Here is a 13,714-nt window from a genome sequence, read left to right on the forward strand (position 1 = left end):
ATTCTCTTCTCCTTGCTGGCTATTCACCCCTAGGCAGAAACACAAGGCCAGAGGCCAGGAGTCAGTCACTGCATTTTCACTCTCTAGTGTTTGCATTTCCTTCCATAATTTGGGGGTACATTTCCCAATTAACAAGAAGATTTTGCCCCTCTGTCTTGTGGGCTCAGAACTTTGGTCACCCTCTTCCTATCGCCAAGAGCCCCGACTCACTGGCCAGTTGAAGCCACAGAATCACCAAAGACACGGTCAGGAGTTTCTCCATTCTTCTTCCTTATTAGGATCACAGGAGACTCAGCTCCGGGGCCTGAAATGAAGCCAGGTTCCTCAGTTTAGTTCTTTTTTCTGGGTATATTTATCTAGTCCCTCTGGATCCCAGAGAGAGTCTCAGGCTTCTTATCCAGCCAATCAGAGGAAGCTCAATCTTGAGCTTTCAGTACAAACATGTTGATTTCAAACCAAGTGAGTCTGAGGAGAGAGGATACTGCCATCTTGTGGTGGCCACATCATCCTGCTAATAGAGTGGCTGTGGAAGATGAAGTGTGTTAGAGCTGATACAGAAGAAATTACAAAGCTAGTCTATTCTCTGCCTTTATTACACTCCAGTTCCAGCCTAGAGTAAGAACAGATACAGTTTAATTCACGTAAAAACTCAATTAAGAAAGAATATTAACGCCTGGTATTTACAGAATACCTCTGAGGACCACTGCTAGGTTTCTTACAATCACTTCTGGTATTTTATCTATGAGCTTTCTTTTCTTTTTTTTTTCTAATTTGCCTAATGCTGGAATGAGATTGTATATAAGTCAGGGTTCTTATTGGTGAGTAACAGAAACTGACTCTGGCTGAATTAAGTAAAAAAGGAATAAGTTAATTAATATTGGGTTTGCCTCAGCAACTCCAATAGGGTCAAATAACTGGAGTCAAAAGCTATTGAGTCAGTCTACCAAACATTTAAGGAAGAGTTAACACTGATCCTTCTTAAGCTATTCCAAAAAATTGCAGAGGAAGGAACATCTCAGTGCTATCTGCTTCATCACTTCGGTCTTATGATCCAGCAGATCCAAAAATGATGCTTGGAGTTTCCATGGCAAACAGGATGGAGAGATGGGAAACACCAACAGGAAAATTGCAGCATCGTCCACTAGTATTGGGGGCTGGGGGGAATCTATGCCCTTTTCTTTAAATATTGATTCTCCTTTTAAGAAACAGCTTCTGACTTGCTAATTTACCATGGCAAAGTCTGAATATCTAACTTAGGAAAAAACTGACTTAGTGACCATGCAGCCTGAACTTCCATCATGAACCAAGTGTTGTCCGACCTACATACCTGCACTGTTGGTCATGCCCAGCAGCAATCTATCATCAAGTGGAAATGGTATATAAGAGACTGGGCTCAGGCATCCCCAGAAGATCCAGGTAAGCTGAATGAGTAAGCACCTCAGATTCCTTTGACACAAACTCTTCTTGTTTTGTATACTCTCCCTTAACCATGCCTATAACCTCCTGGCGAGTTCCTTATAATCAGTTAACTAAGGAAGAAGAAAATCAAGCCTATTTTTCATATGGATTTGCACATTATTTTGGTACCGCACAAAACTAGCACTATAGCCCACTGAAGGATGAAGATGAAGGACCATCCCTCCAAATCATCAGGTGATACCTTTTGGTTATGCATGTTATCTAGAGTGACAGATGGCCAGAGGTACTGATCTACAGTGATTCTTGAGCAGTTGCTAATGATTCTTCTGGATGGTAAGGGACTTGGAAGGAACAAGATTGGAAGATTAGTGCCAAGGAAATCTAGGAAAGAGGTATCTGGATGGACCTCTCAGAATGGGCACAGACTGTCAAGATAATTATGCATTATATGGATACTGGCCAAGGGAAATGGAAGCTCTTACTAATGGACAAAACGATGCACTCTATGGATGTGTCAACATCTTTCCCCAGACACCCCGATGCTTGGTCAATGATCCCATGAACAAAGTGGCCTTGCTAGCAGGAATGGAAGATATGCATGAGGTCAAAAACATTGATTTCCCCTTAGCGAGTTTGACCTAGCTAATGCTGTAACTCAGTGCCTAATCTGTCAAACACAGAGACTAATGCTGAGCCCCTGATGTGGTGTCATTCCCCAGAGAGACTGCCCAGACACCTGACGACAAGTGGATTGCATTAGATATCTTCCATGATGGAGATGGCTGAGATTTGTTCTCACAGGAGTAGACACATATACTTGCATATGGATTTGTCTTCCTTGCTCATTGTACTCTGCCAGCATCATCCTTATAAACTCACAGAATGCCTAATTTCATCAAGGTATTGCCCACAGTATTTCTTCTGAGGAAGAAACTATTCTCACTGCAAAAGATTACAGCAGTGGGCACATGCCCATGGGATTATTTCTCTTACCTCATACCCCATCACCCAGAAGTGGCTGGCCTGTTGAAATGTAGAATGGCTTATTGATTCCATTATAGCACCAGTTGGAAAACAACTCTGTGAAAAGATGGGATTCTGTCTTATATGATGCAATATATGCTTTATAGCAGAGACTATTATATGATGTTTTCTCCCCCATACCCAGAATGCATGAGTTCAGGAATCAAGGAAGTGGCTCTGGGAGTGGACTCTCTCACTATTATTACCAGTAACCCACTAGCAGTATTTTTGCTCCCAATGTTTGTAACTTTGAGCTGTATTGGTTTGGAGGTCTTATTCTCTAAAAGGAGGAAGGCTTTCACCAGGGGACACAGCAATAATTTCACTGAATTGGAAGATAAGACAGCCATGTGGCCATTTGGGCTACATATGTCTCACAACAATGAATAGAAAATGAGGTTACTCTACTGACTGGAGTGATTGATACCAATTACCAAGGAGGAATTAGGTAGCTGCTACACAACAGATATAAAGAGGACTATATCTGGAACCCAGGAGATTTCCTAGGGGAGCCTCTTGGCACTTCCAAGCCTGATACTAAATGTTAATGTTAAATTACAGCAAGCAATAAAAAGACAAGATTTTTGAGTACTCAGATCCTTTGAGAATGAAGATTTGGATCACACCACTAGGGAAGAAACCTAATCCACTGAGGTTATGGCTGAGGGCAGGGAAAATATAAAATGTGTAATAAAAGAAAGAAGCCATCCATGTCAATTGCAGTATCGTGACCAAATTGGGAATTAAAGAATGTAGTAGTTTTCTATATTTTCTTTTTGCTCTTTATATGTGTGTTCCTTTGTATACATTGCCATTTTCTTCTTCTTTCTCCTCACCACAAATTATTTTTTATGTAGATTGGCAGAGATTAACTTTACAATTTGGTCTGTGTATAACAGCATTTTCAGTGAAATTTCCTCTGAATTTTAGAAGTAATTAATAGAGCCAGTGATCCGTAGTGACTGCTGGGATTATGGGTCTCCTCATTTGGAGGAAATGATGAGAACATCTTCACTTGTTCAAAGGACAGCTTTAGCTTGTTAGATAGAAACATGGAGTCATTTCACTGTTGTTTGGAAGTTCAAATGTGTATGGAGGGGTGTGTAGGAAAGATCAATAACCAGAAAGATGGGTCGTGCCACTTATCAATTTATTGCCTTTCAATTATAAATCCACCCTTCATGGATTCAGAGGGTGACTCTGGACATGGACCTTGTAAACATTTCTCCTTTGCCAGCTGGCATGATGTTAAGCTTTGTCAGTAGAGGGGACTGGAAGGACACTGCAGGAAGAAACAGCATCTCTTCCAGGTCCTGGCGTGTTTTCCACACTTCTTGTTCCTGCAGTGCTTGGCCATCCTGTGGGACACCAGTCATGCTCACCTCCAGCAACATTTAATGACAGCCCCCCAGGTGGTTTCTTGGCAAGTTTCACAAGCACCCAAGAAAATTCAGCAGCACTCCCTTGCCAGCTTCCTATAAATTGTGTTGGAAGCCTGGGAGGTGTTCTTCTGCCTGTCAACCTTGTCCTCTGGCACCTCAGCAAACTTCCCCATCCAGCAGGCTGCAGCCACACACTCCCCAGTGAAGCCTGAGTCATTGGCTTGGTAGGAGAAGGGGGTACAAATTACAATGTGTTAGTTTCCTCGGAACTCTGGCTTATTCCCAGAGATAACAGCGTCTCCCTACCTATGCTATTCTTATGTTCTTTGGGGTTCTTTTTACTCATTAGTAAATAACTCCCTGTTATTAGTTAATAATTCTTTATATTAAAATTTCCTTGTTCAAATTGCTGTGATTTTTCTCCTGATTGCACTTGATTTGGGTAGTAGGGGTCCATGAAGTGCATGAGAGGAAAGGCATTAGCTGTAGAAAGATCAGCAACCACATGCCAGGAAACAGTATCCTACTTTTCAGGAACTGTGCTTCAGTATGTGGTGATGAGCACACGTGGGGGTGGATGCTATGGCAGAGGAGTTAGAGAGGAGGGACTGCACCACTTAAGCCTGGGGAGCCCCTCTGGGCCAAGAAAAGGATTTTTATGCCGTTACATAGTTTTATTTCAAAAGTATTTTTCCAGGTACTAATATCTAGAATAAATACACTTACTGTTTTAAAAATTAATTTAGGCATTGTAGGTAATGAGAATTTCCCTGAACAAATTTTTGAGGTTAATCTATAGCTAACTGACAACTGTATCTGAGAGATAAACTCAGTGTCAGTCTCTAGAGAGAGAATGCCCCACTGTGGCCAAATAGGGAACTTAGAAATATTTTCAGTAACTCTTAAGGGGTTTGTGCTCTGCTTCCTTTGTAAAACCAGTTACTGTGTCCCTCAGAGCACAGTAATACACCGCTGAGTCTTCCTCTTGAGCTGAGGGTTTTTTCAGATGGAAGGATGCCTCACCCTTGTTGAGGTCAGCCGTGAAACCTCTGATACTCTCTCTTGAGGTGTGTTTCAGGAGCAACTGGAGATGTTGTTTGGGGTACTGGACATACCAGAAGAGCTCAGGGCTCCCAGAATATGAGTAGTTGCACTTCACCTGCACTGGGGACCCTTCAAAGACGGAGATGTGGTCTTCAGGCTGAGTCACTGTCTGGGCTCTTGTTCCTCCTGTAACACCAATTCTGGATCAGGGATTGTCTTGCAGACAGAGGAGAATAGTTTGTTAAACTGACTCTAAATCAGAAGACCAGAGAAAGAAAGAATAAAAAGACACTTTACTCACTGAGTGTGAATATCATCACAAGCACTGAGATGAGGGTGGACTTCATGTCTGAGCTGTGAGGAAACAGGAAGCTCCTTTCTGCAGGTTTTTCCTGGAAACAATTCAGCCACATGGACACCATGACAGAGCAGTGAGTGAGTTTACATGGCATGCAAAGTAAAAGCTCTTCCTCAAAGGGCTGGCTGCTTTCTGTCTTTCTATCAAGTTCAAGTTGTGTAGCATCTTCCTCTAGAGGCCCTATCTGATACTGCAGATAATCTCCGGCTTCAGGAGGCCTTCAGTTCTGAAACAGAATGGTGAGGGATTTCCTCCACAGTTAATAAGACAAAGTGTAATGTTGTACTAAGTGAAGAAGCATGTTACCAGAAAGGTCCAGATAGAGATATCAACGGAACATAATAGAAAGTCCAAACATACAAATTATTTATGGAAATTTAGTTATCAAAAAATAGGGAAAAGATGGTATATTCAATAAAATATGTCCTCATGAATGGAGAGTCATCTAGAGATCAACAAATAAATTTGGATGCATACCTTAACATCAGCTATGAAATAAATTCCAAATAGAGATAATTAATATTTTAAATAAAATAAAAGCATATTTTTATAAATTTAGGATGGTCATGAATTTTCTAAACATGAGAGTCAGAAAGAATAAGGGAAAATATTGATAGATCAGACTTCACAGAAATTTAAGCTTCTGTACAAGTATGTTAATGAAATGTGTAAACATTACCATATCAAGGTATTTTCCATTCATCATCATTGATTCTGACCTTCCTCACACCAGGAATGACCCTTTAGAATTTTAGTTCTACAGGTTTATTTTAAAATAGACCATAAACAAAGTAAAAATCATTTGACCTAAGAAGAAGGCAATTCTAGAAAGATAGTAGACTTAAAATGTCCCTGATCCTCTGTGCTTAGCCAGGGAGCTTCTGTGGAAGCCAGCCATGCTGTGCCAACAGAGCTTAAGTGAGGTGTCCCATTGAGGCTCATATATAAATCTGGGGTCAGTAGCAGGGAACTCCAGGATGAAGAGCAGAAAACAATAGGTTGTAGAGAAAGCTTGGCATGCAGAGATCAATGGACATCTAAGAAGGAAACTAGTTGTTTGGGGAAAGCCTTTCCTCTAGCCCCCAAATAGCTGAGACGAAAGTAACAGGTAGGCTGAGTCCCAGCTGTCCTTAACGAAGAGGAGTACAAGGAGATTGGAGAGCAAAGAGATTTCCTTCTAGTTTTTCAGCAAGGTACTGGCATTGTTGCTGAGACCAGTACCCTACTGTCTGCTACATTGCTGATCACAGGTACAGAAATATCTAGGCTTTCCACCCTCGCAACATTGCCTCCACTTAAAGTGCCCCAGTAATCAGACATGTCAGGAAGGAGTAAAGAAAGGGAAAGGATACCTCAGAGAAAAAATAAGGGCTTCATCTGGGGAAAATATAGTCTGAAAAAATTATCAGTGACCCAATTTCCCTAGCCAAAAATCAGGATATATAGTTTGACAGTGATCAAGAATTCATTTACAAGGAAGCTCTCACGAAGAAAGAATATCTCACTCAATGCATTGTTTATTTATTGAATCTCTTAGAAGAAAACATAGGAAAAAATACTCTTTGACATAAATCACAGCAAGATCTTTTATGACCCACCTCCTAGAGTAATGAAAATAAAAGCAAAAATAAACAAATGGGACCTAATTAAACTTAAAAGCTTTTTGCACAACAAAGGAAACTATGAACAAGATGAAAAGACAGCCCTCAGAATGGGAGAAAATATTTGCAAAAGAAGCAACTGACAAAGGATTAATCTCCAAAATATAAAAACAGCTCATGCAGCTCAACATCAAAAAACAAACAACCCAATCATAAAATGGACGGAAGACCTAAATAGACACTTCACCAAAGAAGACATACAGATGGCCAAGAGGCACATGCAAATATACTCAACATCACTAATTATTAAAGAAATGCAAATCAAAACTACAATGAGGTATGGTATCATCTCACACCGGTCAGAATGGCCATCACCAAAAAAATCTATAAACAATAAATGCTGGAGAGGGTGTGGAGAAAAGGGAGCCCTCTTGCACTGTTGGTGGGAATGTATATTGATACAGCCACTATGGAGAACAGTATGGAGGTTCCTTAAAAAACTAAAAATAGAATTACCATATGACCCAGCAATCCCACTCCTGGGCATATACCCTGAGAAAACCATAGTTCAAAAAGTCAGATGTACCCAATGTTCATTGCAGCACTATTTACAATAGCCAAGACATGGAAACAAACTAAATGTCCATTGACAGTTGAATGGATAAAGAAGATGTGGTACATATAATGGAATATTACTCAGCCATAAAAAGAAATGAAATTGTGTCATTTGTAGAGACGTGGATGGACCTAGAGTCTGTCATACAGAGTGAAGTAAGTCAGAAAGAGAAAAACAAATATCGTATATTAATGCATATATGTGGAATCTAGAAATATGGTACAGATGAACCTATTTGCAGGGCAGGAATAGAAAATGGACATGTGGACACAAGGGGGGAAGGGGAGGGTGGGATGAATTGGGAGATTAGGTTTGACATAAATACACTACCATGTGTAAAATTGATAGCTAGCGGGAACCTGTCATATAGCATGGGGAGCTCAGCTCAGTGCTCTGTGATGACCTAGAACGGTGGAATGGAGGGAAGGGAGGTCCGAGAGGGAGGGGACATATGTATACATATAGCTGATTGACTTCATTGTACAGCAGAAACTAAGACAACAGTGTAAAGCAACACTCCAGTAAAAACATAATTCGTTTACAAGGAAGCTCTCACAAAGAAAGAATATCTCACTGAATGCGTTCTTTATTTATTGAATCCGCCTTAAAGGAGTAAATACAGTTAAATGAAATTAGGACAGTTCTGTAAACCTCAGGCACATAATCATCATAAACAAATACAGTGTCTCCAACAAGACTCTGGTTGCTGGAAAGAGAAATAGGACATGTATACGCTGGCCACCTGACCTCCTTTCTACAGCCCTTCTTCTCCTATGCAGCACTTTCCCCATTCGCCTGGCTGATTCTGTTCTGTGACTATGAAGTAGGGGCCACAATTCAAATAACTGTGTCCTCTTTCTTTCTTCCTAACCTCTCTTTTCTTTTCTCTCTTTTCTCCTCTTTCTCTGCATATGTTCACCATCTTTCTCCCATTTCATTTTCTCATCTCCTTTTTTCCTGATTTTGTCTCTGAGAGAAACAGAGGTATAATAGAAGGTAGAAATCATTGGAATAATTTTGAAGTGAGGGGCTTCCCTGGTGGCGCAGTGGTTGAGAGTCTGCCTGCCAATGCAGGGGACATGGGTTCGGGCCCTGGTCTGGGAAGATCCCACATGCCGCGGAGCGGCTGGGCCCGTGAGCCACAACTGCTGAGCCTGAGCGTCTGGAGCCTCTGCTCCGCAACGAGAGAGGCCGCGATGGTGAGGGGCCCGCGCACTGCGATGAAGAGTGGCCCCCGCTCGCCGCAACTGGAGAAGGCCCTCGCACGGAAACGAAGACCCAACACAGCCAAAAATAAACATAATAAATAAATAATAAATAAAAATTTAAAAAAAAAAAAAAAAAAAAAAAAAAAAAATTTTGAAGTGAGAGTAAAGGCTTATAGTTTAGAATTTTTAGTCACGGAAATCAAAACTGTAGATAGGTAATGCATGTGTTGTCTTCTTGAACTTCCAGTTTTACCGTGGCCCTATTTGACGCTCAGTTTTGCTGAGGAATCATCTCTTTACACCAATCAAAGCAACAGACCTTCCTCGCAGATGAATATATGGAGATGCCCCTGTTCCCCATCTGACTAGTTCAGATGCTCTCCTAACTGCCAGGAACCCTCATTCAAATTTTCACTAAGATTCAACCATCTCAGAACCTGAGAAAAAAGTTCCTCATTTAGAGTAGCTTACAGTGCCACCTAGTGGTCTAAAACTGTTAAGTCAACTAGCTCATCAGCAGCCGCCAGAACCCCAGAACCCTCGTTCCATTTTCTCCTGAGGACCATCTACAAATTATCAGGAACAAAACAACTCTCAGGCTGGATGGGGATTTTTTTTTAAGTAAACTGGTTTCTTCTTCATTTAATGGAGCCTACTATCTTAAAATATTTTGTCAAATTGCATCTTCAGGGTTGAATGTGATTTCTCCAATCTATTTCAAAATAGGTCCACAGCAACTTATCAAAGGTTTTCTGTAAGCTAGATCTTGTGCTACATCTTAAAAAACTAAAAACTGAATGCAGCATTGTCTACTCACGAGACGTTGCAGCATGATAGAAAAGACAATGGTATATGTGTGTGTGTGTGTGTATTCATATACAAAGTGGCACATCAGATAGTACAAAATGAATCCAGGAAAAAGGAGACATATAACAGAGAACAGTCAGACAAAAATTTAATGAGAACATAATCACTTTGTCTTTTTCCTGAGAACGATAGAAAGGAATGTTATCAAGAGATTAAGTAGAGATATTAGGTTGGGAATAGAATAGAGACACTTCCTAGATGAAAATAAAAGAGTAGAAGATGGACAGAGATGTGGCAATAAGTTGGGGGGTATGAAGCTAAATGTTCTGCTCTGTTATTTATTTCAAAATTTTAAAGGACTTATGAATATATTATTAATCAATCTATATATATCTATATAAATACATATAGATATAATACTACACAGTTTGCAATTTGAGTTACGGTCCTCAGTTATACATCCTGATGACCTATTGATGCCAACACCCCAGCTACACAGTATTCCATAGAATAGATTTATATCACAGCTTCTGTACCCATTTTCTGAGAAACACTTTGTGTATTTTTTTAATAGATCTTTACTGGAGTATAATTGCTTCATAATATTGTGTTAACACAACAGATCTGCCATATGCCTACATATACTCCCATATCCCCTCCCTCTTGAGCCTCCCTCCCACCCTCCCCATCCCACCCCTCTAGGCCATCGCAAAGCACTGAGCTGATCTCCCTGTGCTATGCTGCTGCTTCCCACTAGCTATCTATTTTACATTCGATAGTGTATATATGTCGATGCTACTCTCACTTCTCCCCAGCTTCCCCCTCCCACCCTGTGTCCCCACCTCCGTTCTCTATGTCTCTGTCTTCACTCCTGCCCTGCCACTAGGTTCATCAGTACCATTAATTTTTTTTTCAGATTTCATATATATGCGTTAGCATACAGTATTTGTTTTTCTCTTTCTGACTTACTTCACTCTGTATGACAGACTCTAGGTCCATCCACCTCACTACAAATAAATCAATTTCATTTCCTTTTACGTGTATTTCTTTTTTTCCAATTATTACCACCCTCAAATGCTGCAATAAATGTTTCGAGCATGTCTCCCGAGCAGAGGCCAGAACAAAGTGAAGAAATAAGCTAGGTGGCTACCTGGAGTAAAAGCACTCAAGGTACAGGAAAGAACACCTGCAAAGGCCTCAGGGCAGGAAAACGATTGCCGTGTTATAGCAACATCAAGTGCGGTGAAGCTGGAGAGAGTTAGTAAGGGGGAGACAGTAGCTGATGTCAGAGAGATGGCAGGGAACCAGATGGAGTCAGCCTTGTAGGTTGTAGTAAAGAATCTGCTTTTTATCTGAGTGAGATGGAAGACCACTAGAGAGTTGTGAGCACAGAAACCACGTGATCTGAATTATGTCCTCAAAAGATCTCTCTGCTGGGTGCAGACCAGACCAAAGAGGGGCAAGGATGAAAGAAGGGAGATCAGTTAGGGTTATTATTGCCACCACCAGGCAAAAGATGAGAGTGGCTTGGATCAGGTAGGAGCAGTGGCCGTAGTGAAAAGTAGTCAATTCTGGGCCTGCTTTGAAGAAAGAGCTGATTGAATTTCCTAATAGATCAAATGGGGATATGAGAAAAATTTGGAAGACAAGGGCAACTTCAAGGTTTTGGCCAAGGTGATCAGAGAAATTGGTAGACGGAGTTGCCTATTGCCTAAATGAGGAAGACTTCACAAGAAGGGGTGGGAAGTAAGGAGGGCAGAGTAGCTGGAGTGGTGGAAATCAGGAGATCACCTTGAGATGTACCAAGAAGGGGATGCCCAAATGGAGATGTCAGATAGGTCATTTAATATACGAGTCCAGAAATCAGAGGAGTCATTTGGGTTTCAGATATCAATTTTGGTATTTAAACGGTTTTTAAAGCCAAGAGACTGGATTAAATAAGTTAGAAATAAATTGTTGGTAGAAAGTAAAGAGTTCCAAGAATAAATTCCTGAGATATTTCAATGTTTAGAGATCAGGGAGATGAAGGAAAAACCCTCAAAGGAGACTGAGAAGGAGCAACTGATAATATAGGAAGAAAATCAAGAAAGTGCTGGGTCTCTTAAACCTAAATAAAGAATTTAAAGGAGTGTTCTATAATGTCAAATCAATACTCTTTGCCATGAACTGAAGGTTTGTTTTCCTCCCAAATTCATATGTTGAAACTCTAATCCCTCAACATCATTGCATTTGGAGGCGGGATCTTTGGGGGGAAATTAGGGTGGAACCCTCACTGTGGGATTTGTGCCTTTATAAGAAATGCAAACAGCTTGTCTCTCTGCTCTACTCTCCACCATGTGAGGATAAAAATGAGAAGTCAGCAGTCTACAAACCAGAAGAGGGATCTCACCAGAACCTGACCATGCTGGCACTCCAACCTCAGACTCCCAGCCTCCAGAACTGTGAGAAATAAACCCCTGTTGTTTGTAAGCCACCTAGTCTATGACACTTTTGTCCAAACTAAGACACTACTCCAAATAACTTTAAAGTACTAGTTGGGCTTCCCTGGTGGCGCAGTGGTTGAGAATCTGCCTGCCAATGCAGGGGACACGGGTTCGAGCCCTGGTCTGGGAAGATCCCACATGCCGCGGAGCGACTAGGCCCGTGAACCACGATTGCTGAGCCTGCGCCACCTGGAGCCTGTGCTCCGCAACAAGAGAGGCCGCGATAGTGAGAGGCCCGCGCACCGCGATGAAGAGTGGCCCCCGCTTGCCGCAACTAGAGAAAGCCCTCGCACAGAAACGAAGACCCAACACGGCCGTAAATAAATAAATAAATAAATAAATAAAATACTAGTTGTACCAATAAATGCATGTAAACACAAATGTAACTAGTCAAATTTTCCTACTAAGATACAGAGACAATCTGAATGATTTTCAAATCTTGGTTAGGAGACATAAAAACATGCAACGAAGCGACAGAGTGTTAAAAGTGTGTGATTAGGCTCCCTGCTGGACTCAGACAGTTCCATGCCCGCTGTGAGCATCGCATTCAACAAGATGCTCAAGAGGAAGGTCAGTTCTGGAGAAGGACAAACGAAGGAGGAGCCCAAGAGAACGGTAAGACTCCTGTGCCTGGGAAATGTGACCCAAGCAAACGAAAGGACTAGAAAAGGTACAAGGAAAGGACAAATCTTCTGTTATAAAAACTCCAAACAAAAATGACAAGGGGAACAAAAGAAAAACTAGAAGAGGTGGCACCTTAAGATTTAGAAACTAAGGACTCAGCAGCCCAAGAACCTAAAAGTGAGAACAATGAATTTTTGATGCAACGATAGAGGAAAAAGCCAAGTCCATTTTGCTTTGAACATAAACCCCCTATCCCCTTTCTGTTCAATTCATAGAACCATCTTTATAAGCTATTTTTAAATTCATTCTTTATACTTCTAGAGACACATTTAAAATAAGGAGGGAATCCTACCTCATCTCATCTCATTAAAGAAATTAGATTTAGGTAATTGTAAAATTTTTAGAAGGTGAAATCATTCACTTCATAATTTCTGTCACTAGGAATTAGGAAATTTTGAATTCAGGGAGGCTTAACTTCTGTGTGTGTAAACTTTTTACAATATTTTGGAGGGCAGTTTTTTTAAGCATATCATATGAATCAAATCACAAATAATAATTTGGAGTCATAATCATGTATATAAAATATCTTAAGCGTATCAGCTTTTGGGTAAAGTTGTTTCAGAGGAAATGAATATGTTCCCCGCTCTTGGATAGCCCTATTAGAATTCATGTAATATTTGATATTGTGAATTTTGGTAGTGGAGGTCTATTTTCCTATAACTTCGCTAATGTGCTGTGAAAGACTGGAAATTTTTGTTGAATGTGTAATTTTATATTATATCGTGAATTGGTGTGACTCCTTATGCAATGTCTTAGAGACTTCCAGTAGTTTAATCCATTGTATTTGTTATATTTGGGGGGGTAGTGGCCTCAAATTCTTATTTTGGAAGTAACTGGAATAACTGTTTCAAAAAACAGTTAAACTGGGTGGCTTTTAGATTTTCAATATTACATTACAAATTATGTTCAGTTTGTTCATTAGTTTTCTGTAACACTCACAAAATTGGAAATCTAGGTATCACGATAGCTGATTTATTTTAAAATATGTCAGTATCACACAGTGAAGTATTATGTACGTGCTGGAAGTTAAGCTTCAAATCTGGTTTGAGAATCTATACAGCACTCGTTGGGAACATATGCTGTACAGGT

General features: G+C 40.6%; 1 long non-coding RNA gene across 2 annotated transcripts; it reads right to left on the reverse strand.

Moving 5' to 3' along the window:
• Positions 1–751: 751 nt before the first annotated feature.
• Positions 752–7,029, reverse strand: LOC309656302. Of its 2 annotated transcripts, XR_014261278.1 has the most exons (3): positions 5,170–7,029; positions 4,984–5,054; positions 752–4,044 (listed from the first exon to the last, which is right to left on the reverse strand). It is a non-coding gene; the product is annotated as an uncharacterized lncRNA (long non-coding RNA). The 2 variants fall into 2 exon arrangements; XR_014261279.1 differs by having other exon boundaries at positions 752–5,054.
• Between the last annotated feature and the right edge of the window lie 6,685 nt (positions 7,030–13,714).

This window comes from Balaenoptera physalus (assembly GCF_965194825.1).
Source record: "Balaenoptera physalus genome assembly, chromosome: 2".
Classification (NCBI taxonomy): Eukaryota; Metazoa; Chordata; class Mammalia; order Artiodactyla; family Balaenopteridae; genus Balaenoptera; species Balaenoptera physalus.